Source organism: Neovison vison, chromosome 14 (assembly GCF_020171115.1).
Source record: "Neovison vison isolate M4711 chromosome 14, ASM_NN_V1, whole genome shotgun sequence".
Taxonomy (NCBI): Eukaryota; Metazoa; Chordata; class Mammalia; order Carnivora; family Mustelidae; genus Neogale; species Neogale vison.
Window position 1 is genome coordinate 13,606,826 of NC_058104.1, and position 17,538 is coordinate 13,624,363.

At 46.3% G+C, this 17,538-nt stretch overlaps 1 long non-coding RNA gene across 1 annotated transcript in view; it reads right to left on the reverse strand.

The window, feature by feature from the left end:
• Window positions 1-248: 248 nt before the first annotated feature.
• Window positions 249-17,538, reverse strand: part of LOC122895546 — a 65,938-nt gene continuing 48,648 nt past the window's right edge. Inside the window, exons 2-4 of the long non-coding RNA XR_006382233.1 lie at window positions 4,771-5,013; window positions 645-757; window positions 249-286 (exon numbers count right to left, since the gene is read on the reverse strand). This is a non-coding gene — a long non-coding RNA (uncharacterized LOC122895546). The remainder of the gene's footprint in view (window positions 287-644; window positions 758-4,770; window positions 5,014-17,538) is intronic.

A 17,538-nucleotide genomic window follows, 5' to 3' on the forward strand; every position in this document is an offset into this window, starting at 1 on the left:
AGGATTTCTTTGCCTTTGCCCTACCTCATGATTCAAATATGGCTGCCACAGCTCGAGACACTGAATCTATGTCCAATGCATGAATACAGGAGAAGGAGAAGAGAAGAGGCAAGGCAGTCAATCCAGTCCCCTTCACTAGAAAAAGTCAAAACCCTCCCAGAGTCCCCACAGATTCCCACAGCAACTCATTGGCCAGAACTGGCCCGTACCTGCAAAGGAGGCTGGGAAAGCAAATATTTCCTCCAAGCCAGGTGTGCACGCCAATACCCATGACAAAACTGGGACGCTGTTAGCAAAAGGAAAAAAAAAATGCAACCAGTGTAGCCACAGTGCCTGGCCCTCATCTGAGGTGGGAGAATTTTTATCTTTATTTCTTTTCAAACATCTACCAAAATCTCCTGCACATGCTTTGTGTTCAGTACACACAGACAGGCTGCTTGTATTACCAGGTCTTGATTGCCTACCAATGGCTCTGCAACCGGCAAGTATTTGCTGGTTTCCATTAGATATACTGGACGAAAACAAGAGTAAAAGAAATTGGATGTGTCCTCAAGCTTGAGAGACAAAGTGGCTACTGCTAAAAATACTCCCCCCAAACACTGTCATCTTGGGGTCCATTTCACATGCCCAGCACCAACACTCACCTCTGCTCGGTGACACCTGTCTTCATGACTTAGTATATAGAGCAATCCTCAGTTGAGCTGGGAAAAATTGCTCTGATGTCTGCATTCTTCTGGCTTGATTGGACAAGATTTTCCTACAGATGTGTGGAGAAAACTTTGTTATGAGGTGATATAATAAAACATTATTGCATGAAGAATGTTAAAAAGCAGGAGGCAGTCATTCGATATGATGCTACAGAATATCGAATGATATATAATATGTAAATTAATCCAGACCATCGGCAAGTACACAGTGTAAACATCTTTAATTTTTTTTTAAGATTTTTATTTATTTATTTGATAGAGATCACAAGTAGGCAGAGAGGCAGGCAGAGAAAGAAGAGGAAGCAGACTCCCTGCTGAGCAGAGAGCCCGATGCGGGGCTCGATCCCAGAACCCTGAGATCATGATGTGAGCCGAAGGCAGAGGCTTAACCCACTGAGCCACCCAGCCACTCCAACAGTGTATATATCTTTAGTGGCAGATAAGACACGGTGTGTGCAGGGGTATCTGTATATAGATAGTGATGGGTCAGGAACAGAAATACGGATAGAAATAAAAACACAGAGAGGTTTTAAAAAAATATTCACCCCAATCTTTATAGCAGTAATCTCTGAGTACTGCATTATAATTGGCTTTCTGGTGTGGCTTGTCTATTTTCCCAATTTTCTCAAATGAGTCTGCTTTGCTTTTCTAATAAAAAGAAAAAGGCGGTCTTTTTGTCTTTCTTAACTTTGGGGAGGTTTAGGAGGCAAGCCGGTCTTCAGTTGCTTCAAGTGATGATGCAAATTCTATTCGATGAGACAAGGGCTGGCGAATTTAAGTGGCCCCCAATTTGAGAGCGCCTCTCTTCATGACCTCAAACTGTTTGCAGCGCAGGCAGGAGTCACGAATCTTTATTTGCCGCTTTAGAAATACAAGGGGAAGGGGTGAGAGTAAGAACAGTTTGAACCTGGAAGTAGGTGGTGCACGACGGAAACTAATTTTCTGTGGAGGTTTACCGGCGCGTTTCGCATCTTCAGAAATCCCACTCACTGCGAAGTGTGACCCCAAACAAGAACACCGCTCAGCAGACAGGAATGACCTTGAATGCTGTGGATGCAGCCACCTGGACATCAAGCCTCCTTGAATAAATACAGCCTGGAAAGCTGCTCTGCTCCTTTTGTTTTAGTAACGGAAAAGCTTTACACGGGATGGACTCACATCAGTTTGATGACGATGACCGTGACATTCAAGTGATTCCTGTTCTACATGCCAGGCTGCGCCGAGTGCCTGCTTCAGCCTACTGCTCCCATGACAAAGCAGCTGCCTGCGGGTTACGACTGGACCAGAAAAGGCTGGGAAGTCCTGCTGAGTTGAAGGTATAATGTCACTTTTTAATATTTAAAAAAAGACATGGAGGGGCGCCTGGGTGGCTCAGTGGGTTGAGCCGATGCCTTCGGCTCACATCATGATCTCAGGGTCCTGGGATGGAGTCCCGCATCGGGCTCTCTGCTCAGCAGGGAGCCTGCTTCCTCCTCTCTCTCTGCCTGCCTCTCTGCCTACTTGTGATCTCTCTCTGTCAAATAAATAAATAAAATCTTTAAAAAAAAAAAAAAAGACATGGAGGGGGTTCAAAACAATGGCTCTGACCCAAGAATAGACAGCGCTAGAGCCCAAGGAATAAGAAAAAAGACGTGGAGTTTATAAAATGCAACAGATTATCAGGGTTTCTGGCTGCCTTCGATGTGTTCTGAGCTCAAAGGGAAAAGAATACTGGATTGGATTTTCTTCTAGGTTGTCCTGTTTGGATCCTAAGACAGGGAAGGAGGCAGGGATTCAAGAAAGATGCTCAGTCCACAAACAAATTCAGTACATTAGGCTGCACCTCTCTGGAAAGTGAATTTCCAGGAGGACGAGGGTCTAATGCCATAGAAAGGTCAACCTTCCATGGCGAGGTCAACTACGAAAAGACTGTTGTCTACTCAGCCCTAGCAGTCCCTCGGAACGTCTCCTCACCTAAGCATCACGTGAGGAAAGCACTTCCCAGAACCCCCTTCCCCATAGCATAGGGTGCTCAGCTTCCCAAGAAAGGCAGTGACGTGGAGAGAGATTTGGAAGCCCGTTATCTTCTGAGGGCAGATGAAGCAAGACACAAGGTCAGACAGGAGAGTCACGAAGCTTCCCAAAGAACTCGCTTGAACCCCCTGTTTTGATACACTGGGCTAAAACCTTTGACGGTGGATTACCACAGACTTCAGTTCCCTACATCTTCCAGTAGCTAAATAAATCTCTCAATGCTACAATAAAATTATTTGTACCTGGAACACAGAGCATTTGGGGGTGGGGGGCAGTGAAGCTATTTTGCAGGAAGCCACGGTGGTGTAGACACGTGGTCAGGTATCTGCCAAAACCTATAGATTGCGCAACACCAAGAGTGAAACGTAATGTCAGTTATGGACTTTGGGCGACAACAACGTGTCAGTGTAGGGTCACCAACTATAACAAATGTCCCACTCTGATGTGGGATATGGGAGCCTGTGGGGGCAGGGCATCAGGGATATACGGGAACTCACTACTTTCTGTTCAGTTTTGCTTTGAACCAAAAACTGCTCTTTAAAAAAGAAAAGTCTATTTTTTTTTTTTTTTTAAGAAAAAAGTTCTTTGGGGCGTCTGGGTGGCTCAGTGGTTTAAGCCTCTGCCTTCAGCTCAGGTCATGATCTCAGGGTCCTGGGATCGAGCCCCTCGTCGGGCTCTCTGCTCAGCAGGGAGCCTGCTTCCTCCTCTCTGCCTGCCTCTCTGCCTACTTGTGATCTCCGTCTGTCAAATAAATAAATAAAATCTTTAAAAAAAAAAAAAGAAAAGAAAAAAGTTCTTTGTTCCCAGAACATGTAGATTAGTTTCTGTTTTCCTCACCAAATCTGACGGACCCACAGATTGGCTAATCAAAGTATACTGGAAATTTTAGAAAGAACAATTTGAGGCACATAATGACAGAGGAAATCAGGTTGTAAATGTAAGCGTGAAGTAGAAATCTCGTATTAAGAGCATCGAACCGGAACTGTTACTACGTCCTCTCCAAATTTATGAGATCGCATTTTTTTTTACTGTTCTACAGTTCTGATCTTTTCCCCTGTATTGCATTGTGTTATGTTACACTATGTGATGACGTGGAGTTTTGTGTTATTTGGGGAGTTCGGGTAGATCTCTCGCTTTCCACATGCTCTCAAATCTTGCCGAGTGGCTACGAAGGCTCCCAGCCCAGGTCCTGGCCTCTGACAGCTGCTCACTGGGCATTCATTGTCCTGTGCTATTAAGCCTCTATCCTATATATATGCTGAGGGGTAATCCCTGCCTTCAAGGAATCTGTAATCTTTTTAAGAAGAGAATACCTTCATAACAGGTGAATAAGAGAAATTTTAATAGTTTAACAGGGTGAGTTAAGAAACATCCCAAGGGAACATGTGGTTAACTTCCAAAGACAGGACACGGGCAGACAACAGGGGTCCGGAGGTGGCACCAGCCCTCCTGAATATTCATCATCTTAGGCAACCTAGGGCATTTGGAATATCAGACAGGAGTGAGCCAAGGCATGGGAAAACCGCTTTTCCTTCTCAACCTTCTTCTCCAGAATCTTTCATATCCAGTCGGGTTCTCCAGGTTGAACGGAGCCCGATATCTAAGTGGATTAATTGTTATTTATAACAACAGTTTGAACCATGAAGCACGGGTGACCTCCTGTTACCCGCTCTCCACTAAACTGTGCAACTGGAACAAACAAATAAATGGGATTTGCCTCCCTGCCAAGGATGTGCTACTGTCAGCCATCCGCCACGGTCACCAATTAAAGGATTAAATGATGAATGAACTGGCAAGAGTCAACTACAGTCTTCAGACTCAAGCTCCGGAGACGCTCCACCACGAGCATATGGAATGTGCGGATTTGGTTTTCCTTCCCCTCCCTGCATGAGGGTGCCCACGGCCACCAGCACCCGCCCGCGTGGTCACAAGCACACGCACACACACACATTTGCACACCTCCCACCCCCCACCCTCCCACATACACACTCTCCCATGGCTGCTTTTGCCATTTGCATGGCTTTCCCAGTTAGGTAATGGACTCACTCACCATGGAAGGGAATGTATTTATCTTGGAAGGAAGTTGCTTTAATCCTTCAGTGTAGACCCCGAGAGCTCTGGTGACCTTGGCCGGCAGTCCCTACCTGGAGCGAAGCCAGGAGAGGAAGACAGACGCTCAAAATGTCAAGGCAGCAGACACTCAGCTTGACACGTGGGACAGCATCTTGGAAGAAGGGCTGCGTTGCCCGGGGCCTTCCAGCTGCCCGGGACCCCCGCCTGGGATGCGTTTTCTCTAAAGGCAGACAAAGCCGTAAGTATGCATGAGTTCAGGAAAGATTTAAGGACATGAGGCCCATCTGTAATGCAATCCTGAGAGCTGGCTCAAAATATTGATTAATCATAGCAGTAATTTACATTTATAAATCCTTTCCAATGGGAAAGGCACTGTGCCAAATACTTGCCATGGATTATCTCATTTAAGCCTCACAATAACCCTGCAATGTAAACACGGCGATTAACCTGGTCTTTGAAATGAGAAACTTGGAGGTTAAATAACCAAAATCACGTAGTGGGTACGTGGAGAATTGAGATCAGACCCAGTCAGATGGCTACCAGAGCCCGTTCCCTATCAGAGCCACACGCCTGACTGACTTCCTTGTTTTTGACCTCCCGAAACTCCTGAGATTCACTGTAGAGAGGAAAATACCCATTACTATATTCTCCACTAACTCTCCCTGCACAACATGAGACACAGACACAGGTATATGCAAGCACACGTATAAGTGTGTGCACATGCGTGCACACACACACACATAAATGGGAGCCAAGGAGGGTGACGACATGCAGACACACACACACGTGTGTGTGTGCGCATACATGTAGCCAAGGACATTGACTATGGGCAATGTAGAGTATACCCTCAACTCTCTCTCTACACCTACTGGCCTGGACCATCAGACTGATGCAAGCTTTCACGCAGTCTCTTGAAGCATCCTTCCTACACCCCCCAATGTGTGAGGGGAGTATCCCGCACATGTCACTGCCCTCACACTAGACAGGCAACATCATCCGGGAGTCCCTAGCATGTTAGGAATCTGAAGGTTCATGACACAACATACACAGACTCCGTACAGACCTACGTGGGCACAGAGTGTGCATCAGAGCCCACAAATGACTTACCAGCCATCAGCAGCCCCTCTCCGAGCTAGCCCAAGGGAAAAATGATTAGTCTCTTGCCTGGCAAACACACAGCAGGGACTGTAGGAAATATAAAGGGGATCCACTGGGGCCGTGTCAGGACTATTGCCTGCCCCCTACCCATGCCCTCCCACCGGAGCACCAGGACAGACGGGATCATCAGACAGATCCAGCACCTTCCCTACCCTCCTGAGAGCCATCCTCCTAAGACATCAGTCCCGCGTGGTTCGCCGTTAGTGGCAGTACCGGTGGAGGCTGGTCCCAGGCAGAGGGGTAGGGAAGGGAGTGCTATGCCTCCTTCGGAACCACTGGGGCTCCTGAGATGCCGGGGCAACTGTGCTGCCTCCAGTTCCTCGCAGAGCTTGTCTTTGTCTTCCAAAGGCACATGTGGTCTGGAAACATCCCTGTGCCCCCAAAGCCCCATAGCGAAAGCGGCCCTTCCCCCTGATGTTTTATAAAGAGCAGAGCCTCCTTCTCTAGTCTCCAAATAAACTTCTTCTCTCCTCAACAGAAACACTGATGTCCAGATGTCTGGTTGCACTGGGGTTCTTATCTCAATGTCGTCGCTAGGCGAGCGGAGTGCAGCCTGCTGTTTTACCCAAGTCCCGGTGCCTCCCGGGGACACCACTGAAAAGGAGCACAGCTGCAGCCCCTTCCCTGCCCGGGCGTGGCCGAGGTCAAGGGAACAGAGGAGAGTGTACTTGAAGAGAATCACACAGTCTGAAGGGGAGGAGACCACGAGACAACTTGGCATTTGTGCCAACGCTAATCACGCAGCTGGGGGGCTGGGCAGAGCTGGGCCTGGCCTGGGGGTCCTGAAGGCAGGAATCCATCTTCCTTCCACCGTTGTGATCTCCATCTCAACATTAAAAAAATCATTGTATTTTTTAAAATTATAGGTGTCTGCTGATGTTTGGATCCCTCAGTCGAGAGAGGGAAGGCAGGAGGCTGTGTCCCCTTGACTGGAGACAAGAAGATTCAGACGTCCCTGGGACCCCAGTCCTCTGCCGGGAAGCCTCATGCCAACTCCAGCTCTGCTGGGAGGTCTATAACCTGGACAGAGGAGCCACAGGGACATCTCCGCTCTGTGCTGTGACCTCTCACCAACCCTTGGTCTGCTAACAATGCTCAGTCTTTCTTCTCTATTCACATTCCCTTTCTAGAGAATGACCCCTTAGCCCCACCCCCAACCAGAGCCCGCGAGGGTCCCGCACGCCAGAGCCAGGACTGGTTAGCTGACTCAAAACCCCACTCTGGGACCCAGCTAGTTCACCGTACTCTTCAAGAGACTTTATCTGAAAGATCCGGAGCTATGGGTAGGCAACTCGTCCTGGACACTGAGACAGTAAGTCACGGATTCAAGTTCCAACTTCACCACACAGTAACCACTCAGCTCTGGGTAATTCCTTTAACCACTCTCTGCAATGATGCCTTGAGATCTCCCAACAACCTGACTACAGAGACCCTCTTTCTCAAATTAGCAAGTGTCGGAGTTTCTGTTCCTGGCCAGTAAATGATGTTCAGCCAAGTCTCAAAGTCTCCTCCACTTCCCAGGCTGCGTGGAATTAGTTGTGCTTCCTATCAACCAGGGCAAAACCCACCCCACCCCCTTTGGGACAGCGTACATGCAGCACAGGCATCGGCAAAGCTCTGATGTCCAGGACTCCTCTCTTCAAGGGCCAACCTCACTGCTCTGCCCACAGTAGTCTTTCCCTTCCTATCTGTACTTGGTGTCTTGGGACAAATTGGAACTTGGTAAGTGAACAGAAGAAGAAAAGAAGCGGGCTCAAAGCCGCGGTGCATTCTGGATCATTTCTGCAGGAACTTCCCACAGCTAAGGCAGTGAGCAAAGCCCGGTGAGCTCTGACATGGGCAGCGAGTCCTCACTGCTGACATCCACTTTTCCAGGTCTTACTGCAGTTCCTCGGCCTTCCTACATGGCCCCCAAGTTGCACATTTGGCCCCAAGGCAGGGACTCAAGCTGAAGAAACACAGTGGCAAGACAGGGCTGTCACTAGGGGAACAACCTGACTCTGTCCTTCCAGACTGCCAAAAACCATTATCCCGAGAACACAGAGTCATCCTGGGCATCGATAACAATCTTAGATGGGAAGAAGACCAGGTAGAAGAGACGCTTGCTCATCAGCTACTAAATACTAAGGATTTCCGCGTATGTTCCCACACATAATCCTCGCAACAACCATCCAAGGCTGTTGAGCAACCGTTCCCACGTTTCAGGGGAAGAAGTATCAAAGAATTTGGGGCCAGTTGTTAATTGTCACTATGGGATCATTCCCCATGCAAAGTTGGGGGAATTCAAGGAAGATTATCAAATTGTCAAAGATCACATTCCTAAATATTAACGGAATGGAGAGGCCAACCCCCTCGTCAGATTCCACACCAAGCATCCCTTTTAGCTTGGTTACAACTGCCCAGGAAGCTGGGCAGTCCTGTCTTCTTTGCTTTGCCGATCCAAGGGAGAAAGGGGACTATGCATACATTCTATCTACAGAAATTTTAGAAACCCCTCTTTCTTTCTGTTCTTTCTTTCTCCCCCTCCCCCCTTCTCCCCGTCCCTCTCCTCCCCCTCTGGCTTCCCCTCCCCCTCTTTCCCATCCCCCTCCCCTCCTTCCCTTCCCCCTCCTCCTTCTCCTTCTTCTTCTTCAATGTAAGCACCAACTGAGCACCTGGCTGCCTGGCCTCCCAACAGTGAAATTCTACCACCCCTACCTTCATGTTGCCCCCCACCAGCCCAGGGCTGTAGAACTTCAGAAATTAGAAGGGGGTGTCATCAAGCTGACAGACAGATCAGAACAGAGATCTCCAACCACTAAACAGTGTCTTCCTGAAGGCCGAAGCCAGATTCTTCTCTTGCTCTGAAAGGACAGACATGGCTCTCGAATTAGAAGCTCCAATGTGGGCAAGCTCCTCGAGTCTGAGAGATGAAGGGGCACTCTGACTCCTCCCGTTGTGCATTGTGAAGCCCCTCAGAGACATTTCCTGCCTGCCCCTCTGGAATGACGAGCACATACATCATGGGTAGCGGACAGGAACACCTACCTCGTCTGAACTGCTCACTGGAAATAGCTCTCATTTCCAAATGAGCCTTCAGGGGTGGTCATAACAGATTATAGACTTAATTGCATCCTGTTCATAGACCCTGAATGTTCCAGCTGAGTGGCTTCTGTGGCCAATTTCTCCCCCTCGAGGATGAAGGAGTCCACGCCCTCGCATGTGGTTGAGAACAGCCTCCGGCAGGTCCACCAGCCGGGAGGTGGTGGAAAAGCTCGGAGCACAGCCGCTGAGCCCTGGTTTTGAAGGCTTGTTGTCCTGGATTCAAACCCTCCTTCTGCCACTTATTCGGCCCACTGCCCAGCCTCTTTGAGCCTCGGGTCGCTGACCATCAGACCTAGATTGGAAAAGCATTTCCCTCATTCAGGTCGCTGTGAGATCATGTAAAGTGAGACGGAAGCCTAACGCTTGGCGAGCACCAAATGCATCTGAGCTTCTACCAGAAATAACTAGAAAGTCTGGGGGTAATGCTGAAGCCCCGGCTAGAAGGAAAGGGGACAAGTCAGGCTTCAGGGGCTTCGCAGCAGCTGGAGGCAGGCAAGGAGACAAACCTCACGAGACCAGACAAGGGAAAGAGGAAGCCGAAAATCTGGCAGGATCTGGCGTTTGGAAGAGTCAAGTCAAGAGAAAGCACAAATAGACAAAGGTCCTCCAGTACCATGCCAGGGGCTCTTGGGTCTCTCAGAAACTCTTCTGAAACACCGGACAAACCAATATCCACATGCAGAAAAAAAACTAGAGAGGTCCAATAATATCTGATTGTCTTTAACATGGGCAGACATCAACATTAAGAAGTAACATTTACTGGGGCACGTAGGTGGCTCGGTCAGTAGAGCGTCGAACTCTTGATTTCAACTCAGGTCATGGTCTCAGGGCCCTTGGATCGAGCCCCATCAACTTAGGAGACTCTCCCTCTCCCTCTGTCCCTCACTCCTGTTCAGGTACTCTCTCAAATTAATCAGTAAATCTTTAAAAAATAAAAATAAAATAGGAAGGAGTAGAAGACCAGCATGTGTTGAGGGGCTCTGAGGGACTCGGAGGGGCTCCCTGTGTGGTGGGGAAGTCTGGGGGAGTTGTCCAAAGGCTCCTTATCATCCCTGAAATATCACCCTCTCCTTATTTTTTCCTTTAAAATTCTATCGTCTGATTCCATTCGTCGTTTCCCACCAGAAAAGCAAAAACACGAGGATTTGACTTTGAGTCTGTATTTTCCTGACCTTTGCATTTACTCCCTCTGTAATCTGAATTTCCCACTGCCGTGCCAGCCCACGAAGGCGTTGCAGGAGGTTGTTCTCCTGAGAAAGCGTGGTGCTGGCAGCACCCAGAACAGAGGCCCCGGTCCATTGAGAAAGGTTGCCAGTTGTGCAAGAGAGTTCAACAAAGAGAACACAATTACAGATTGTTCTCCCAGACCTTAACTTGCACGCAATAAAACACACGCTAAAGGAACCCACTGAAGAGCAAAAGCTAGGTCACAGTAATGACACATGGTGTCTTTATGGCCATGCAGAGAAGCCAGTGGCGATTTTCCGTTTCAAAGAGTGGCATTGTTGTATAGTACATTTAGATCTGTGGTTTGTCCCGTGGAATGCAGCGGAACGTCTTGTCCCCCATACCTAAGACTCACGATGACAGAGTTTGTGTGCTCGCCTCCTGCAGCCCCATATATGGACTCGATCTGGAATTGTGCTTTGAAGGGGATTTGAGTTTATTAGCACTGCATGGGAAATGCCTGCGTCAAGAATTCAGTAACATGTGAGTACACGGTGTCAAAACAGCTATGCTTATAAAACAGTCCACAGTGCGCCATCAGAGAACAATAGCATTCCACAACCACCCGCGAGTTTCCAGAAAATACTACGGTCAGTTTTCCTACAGTCCCTGTTCAGCCTTTCCTACGTGAAAGACCAGAGTTTCAGGCATTCTGGGCCAGCTCTGAAAACTTTCTTTTCTTCTTGCATTTTCCCAAAGAAACTGAAAGGGAAAAAATATATATATGTATCTGCTTCAGGTGTGATCATCTAGCTCCAGAAAGAAGCTTGCCTATCTACCCCAAGTACTGCCTTCTTCAAATAATGAAATGGAAGCCCAGGCGGTATAAACCATGTGTGCAAATCTGCCTAGACAGGGAGTGGCAGAACCAAGTTTAGAACCTGCTGATGTACAGATGTGTGGATAAAGCGAGTATCCAGATAAGGCAGGGCTTCCTTCCAAGGGCAAAAAATGAAAGTGAAGGTGGCATCTGGCTTTGGAGTGAGAGGGAACTGGAAAAACACATGGCACTCAGAGGTACTCAATAAATCTTTGTCTATTTAAAAAAATAAATTAATGAAATGCAAAAAAGAAAGGTTTCATCTGGTTTGTATCTGGTTTAATTCACGTGAAAAAAAATGCACAGCTTCTCATGTTTAAAAATAAACCCTTTTGAGAAGGCAAAGAAAGTTGTATGCTCTTGGGGATGGGATGCAAATCTCTAATTTTATACCAACTCAACAGACAAAATTTCAGATTGATATTTCATGAAGCGACATCTCATAATATATAATTATCTGAAAGTTCACATTTGTAAAGTCTTAAATGTCTAAATAACAAATTATAAAGGTTATCAGTAACATGCAATTTTGAGCATCTTGCGTATCTTCCGAAAACAAATTTTATCTTGGCACTTGCTGCCAGAGAAAAGTCTCTTGTAGAAGTCGACAGACTTTGAGCTGAGTCCTAGATTTGTCACTCACTAGCTCTGTGGCCGCAGGAGAGTCACTGAATATTTCTGGGTCTCACTCAGTTTCTTCAACTATAAAATAAAAACATTCAATGATGTGATTGTTGTGGCCCTTTCTTGATCAAAAGTGAGTGATTTGACTTTTTTCCCCCAAAGGCTGAGAAGAAGAGTGGAGAGGGTGATGGATAGAGAGGACCATGGCCTCAGGGGCTGCTGGAAGCCTTGTTCAAAGGAAGAAGCCAACAGTCAGGGGTCCCACTGAGAACAAGAGACTCCTGCGAACCTGTCTCTCTGCCATTCGCCTTCCCCCCTCTTTCCTACCTCCTCCACCCCTTTGAGGGGAATTCCACGCATTATGGGGGTTCAAAGGCAAGGCGTGATCTAAACCCTCTGCTTCCCTTTTAGGGTCTGAGCTCTTTCCCAAGGACCTCTGGTTTTTCCCTACCTATCACGTCGTCTCCCTACATGCACGACCTGTGATTTCTGGAACGTCTCAGCACAAAGATTTTTCAGAGAAAGCACACGTTCAATTTCACAAGAGGAAGAAAGTGGGAACTGAGATCCCAAAATCAAAACTTCAACTTGTGAAACGTTGTAAAGGTTAAGGGAAAAACCGAAAATTCAGCCGGAATGTGACAGTAGGTAGTAGCCAAAATATGCTCACTGTGCCAGTATGTGGTGGTGGTGGGGGGGGTTCTCTGTTCTGCTTCTTAGGAGGTCCCAAAGCTTCACCCCAGCATTTGACTTAAAACCAGTCTTCCAGGTTAGGAATATGGATGACTATGGAAAGAGAGTTTCAGCTTCTTAAATGGATGTGTATTTTGGGTGGGTTGGCTCTCATTTCCTTTCCCTGATTCTTAAGTGGGCTTCCATTATTTCTTCCCAACATATACTTTCTCCACCACGCCAACTCTTCTAACCACTATTCAGTGCTTTGACATTTATTGCAAATAAAAATAATACTACTTATCCTCTGAAAGTTAGGAGTATAGTTTGAAAGTTTTATGTACATTTATTTTTCCTTGGATTTATGTCACTCTCTCCTCTAAGCAAAGAATAAATAAACAAAAGCATTTTATCAAATTTATAACCTGCTCAAATTCAGAGATTTCTGAATAGGAAACAGACCAGGGACACTCAGCCAAGATTCACTTAACTAGAAAACCAAAACCTTGCATACGGTGCTTTGAAGAAAGATGTTAGTCTTTAAACGTCGTGTCTGCACATGAAACGTGAAGTGGATAACTAGGGCAAAAATTACCGAACAGAGGACTTCTAGCCTTGCCTTTTCCCAGAAATGCTCAGGTAACAAAGGCGGGGATGGGGGGTGGGGGTAGGGGTTCTGGTCTCAGTTATATCCTAATAATTGTTTCAATTCTCCGCTTCCTTTTGAGTGTGAAGATCCAGGCTAAAAGGCTTTAAAAAACAGGCTGAGAAGGTTTCCCAGACGTGAAATAGATTTTATAAAAGAAACTTCTGGCAAGTTTAATGTAAGTAAATCAGAAACATATGGACTGTGTTTCCCTCAAAATACCCATGGGTTTGAAAGCCCAGAAAACACATAAAAAGTAAAGGGAAACTGTTTTCCAAAGCTAAGCTTATTTGAGAAACTGCATTCCCTAACAGAAAGCCTGGCTCAGCTCCCCAAAGCAGAGCATGGAGCCGGTGGTCGGGCAGCTGACCAGCCCCGCCCTCGGGCTTGTGCTCAACGTCCTCATTTCTGAAGACGATGCGATTGATACCAGTGACCTGTGCCTATGGGTGGGACTGGGAAACCCATGGCTCGGTCCTTCCCATACTGACGGCATGACTTCATAGCTCCTTCGCAACCATCTGTAGGGAATGTTTACACAGCCTGTTTCTGTTCTTGAGGACTTCTCATGCTTAACCATCAGGCTGACGGTAAGTGGACATTACCTGAACACTTGGGCATGTCCCCCATGGGGAAGGATAACCAAGAAATGGACAACCATATACCAGCACAGGAGAAGAATTAGGGACTCACCCCCTGAAAGGACTTTCAGGTTCCTGAGTTCCTCCTCCCACCCCGTATGTCAAGTCAGGCTACCACTTCCAGTCCAGATAGCGGGAGGAAAACCGAACCAAACCAAGTCCAAAACCAGCTGCTGTCTGGAGAGTCAGAGAACCTGTTGTCAGAGCCATGGCCACAGACGTGTCAGTAGACCACTCAGCGTCTCGGTCTCCAGCAATTCAGTGGGAATAACAGTCAAATCACTTAGAGGGTTGCCTAGGAAACTTCTGGAAGTATGATGTCTCTTCCCCACCTGGCGCAGGAACAAACAAAGAGCAAGACGGAGACCAGAATTCTCACCTTTATTCCTGGAAGAAGCCAGGCCGGAAGACAGAGGAGAATGAGTGACAGATGGGACTGCCACCTGGACATGATCTGGTCAGTCTGAAGCCACGCTGGGAAGGGGCAGGTCCTCACATGCTGGAGGGTGTCAAATTAAGGCTTAGGGCTTAAGGAGTAGGGGACATCTCAGACTCTCGGTAGAGAGCTCACTCCCTAAAGGATGTAAGAGGACCACACTGAGCTCAGCACGTCCGTGTTATTCTTTCCAGGCTACCAATCAGATAAAGCCCCTGATCTCAAGAAGAGGGGTTGATGAATGGGCAGAGAACAGCCAGAGGTGATTCATAAGATGTATTCTCTTCACCTAAATGGAAATGCCGGGAGGAGCCCGTGAAGCAAGGTAAAGCATGTGAAAACCCTCATGTGAACTGTAAAAGGTTGTGTGCACTTTCTGCTTTTGCTCAATTCATCGACATTTATTAAACATCTATATTTGCTCATTCTGTCAAATTTAGTTTGAACAGAACATTGTTCCTTTACTTAAGATTACAGTCCATGAGATACCACCTCACACCGGTCAGAATGGCTAAAATTAACCAGTCAGGAAATGACAGATGCTGGCGAGGATGCGGAGAAAGGGGAACCCTCCTCCACTGTTGGTGGAAATGCAAGCTGGTGCAGCCACTCTGGAAAACAGCATGGAGGCTCCTCAAAAAGTCGGAAATAGAGCTACCCTACGACCCAGCAATCACATTACTGGGTATTTATCCTAAAGATACAAACGTAGTGATCTGCAGGGGCACGTGCACCCGAATGTTTATAGCAACAATGTCCACAATAGCCAGACTATGGAAAGAACCTAGATGTCCATCCACAGATGAAGGAATAAAGAAGAGGTGGTATATATATACAATGGAATACGATGCAGCCATCAAAAGAAATGAAATCTTGCCATTTGCATTGACATGGATAGAACTAGAGAGTATTTGCTGAGTGAAATAAGTCAATCAGAGAAAGAGAACTATCATATGATCTCCCTGATATGAGGAAGCTGAGAGGCAATGTGGGGGGTTTGGGGAGTAAGAAAAGAATAAATGAAACAAGATGGGATTGGGAGGAGATAAACCATAAGAGACTTAATCTCACAAAACAAACTGAGGGTTGCTGGGGGGAAGGGGTTAGGGAGAGGGTGGCGGGGTTATGGACATTGGGAAGGTATGTGCTATGGTGAGTGCTGTGAAGTGTGTAAACCTGGCGACTCACAGACCTGTACCCCTGAGGCTAATAGTACATTATATTTTAATAAAATAAAAAAAAAGATTACAGTCTAATAGGCAACACAGACAAGGAAGCCAAAAATGACAGCACAGAATGAGTGTGTGTGGAGATACTGAAGTCTGCACAAGGTGTAACAAAAATGCAGAGAAGGGACGAGAAACTGAATGGATGGCTAGGTAAGCCTTCTTTACGAAACTGATATTGGAGAGCTAAGGTCTCAAGGAACCAAGTGATAAGAGAAATCAAGACATGGGGAGACAGAAGTCCGGAAGAAGCCACAAAGGAAAAGGATGGGACATTTCAGAGATCTGAAAGTCGTTCTGCACGATTGTAGGAGTTCTCGTTTAATGATATGGAGAATAAGCTGAAAAGAGTATTGCAGTCTAAAGCCATACAGTAGAGCGTAAGAGTAGGAATACTCAAGGTGGGAGAATGACCCACAGAAGGCAAAGGAACATTAAATCGTTGTTCGAATGTGGTAAAGTACAAAGATAGAAACAAGACGGAACAAGGAGACGAATTATTAAACTGACTGAATAATTCTAATTTTGTTTATGTAAAACAGAAATGGGATTATTCAAAAAAGGTTTGTGTAAAAAGACAAGAAATAACAAGGGTTGGCAAGGACGTGGAGAAAAAGGAGCACATGAGCCAGTAATTTCACTGCTAGCTATTTACAAAGAAAACAAAATACCAGTTTGAGAAGATATATCCACCCAATGGTTATTACAGAATTTTTACAACAGCCAAGATATGGATGCAACCCAAGGGTCCTTCGATAGGTGAATGGATAAAGAAGATGAGGGATATATACATACAACGGACTATTACTCAGCCATAAAAAAAAATTGAGATCCTGCCATTTATGATGACATTTAATTAAAATATCTGACATCTGAGAGGTTCTGATAAAAAACAAAGAAAGGGAGCATGTATGTATGTGTTATACATGGAGACAAGAAGGACGAATCATAAAATATTAACAGTGGCTATATCTGGCTAGTGGGATGGCTAATTATTGTTTTTTGTTTATCCTTATTTTCTCATAAATATGTACGCATTTTTTTATGAAATAACTAATACAACTGAACTGATTGCAGGAAGTTTTCTATGTCAATGACCCTTCCATATGGTGCCAAAGTGTTGGGTTCTTTTGTATAGTATCACTGGCTCTTTTCAGCAATCAATAATCAGGTCACACGGTCCCAGGTTAAACGGGTGCTGCTCTGCTTCTCTCCACCACAGCTGAGATCGTCCAGACTGTCTGCAGAGAACATTAGGTAAATATGGTGGCACCATAACTCCCTGGTTCCCACTGGCAAGCTCAGGAGAGAGGTCAAGCTTCCCCATTCATTCCTTCACTCACCAGCATTTACTGGGATAGCCTCTATCCTCAGTGCTGAGAGTGGAACCACAAAACAGCCTCAAGCTGGCCCCATGCAACACACCAAAGAAAAGAGCTACGGAGACCCATGTTTCACACCTACAGAGAAGACTGCGTGCCGTGGCACTTGCTCGTGCACACCCCAATCCTCTTCTACCTCCTTTGTCTTTCCACAGTTAAATAGGTCTTTAGCAGCCCGATATGTTCTTCTGCAGATAAATGAATGAGTTTTTTCCTTTTATTTCACATAATTACTATGTATACAAAGCAAACCATACACATTCCCGCCCATTTGCCTCTTTCACTTAAAAGCAGATCTTGAGGATGACATTATATCAGTAAGTACTTGATTCTGCATATGAGCAAACACAAATTTGTTCCTAGAAGTAAAATATGCATTTGCGATTCTGATAGAAATTACCAAACGGTTCCCCATAAACATCCCGATTTACTCTCCCCCATCCCCAATGCCTGCTGTCCAATCCCCTTCCTAACCCAATATGGGATCAAACCCTTGATCTTGGCCCAACCAATAGGTAAAAAGTGATAGCTCATTTTCGTTTTCACAGTGAGCCCAGAATGTTCTTGGACAGGATTAAAGAACCATTTTGCTAAAAGCCTGTTTATTGCTACCAAACACAATCTCTTTAGGAGACGAGGACTACGGACTCTCCGTAGAAATAAATGGGGGGTAGAAATAAAGTACAACAGCGGGCAGTGTAAATCTGTTCTCAGCCACTACTGGGAGGCAGCTGACTGTCTCTCCACCTGTAACCTGAGCATTCAAAAGCTGCTTTCTGAACTACGGCAGAGAAATCACAGAGGGGACCAAAACCATCATGCATGTGCC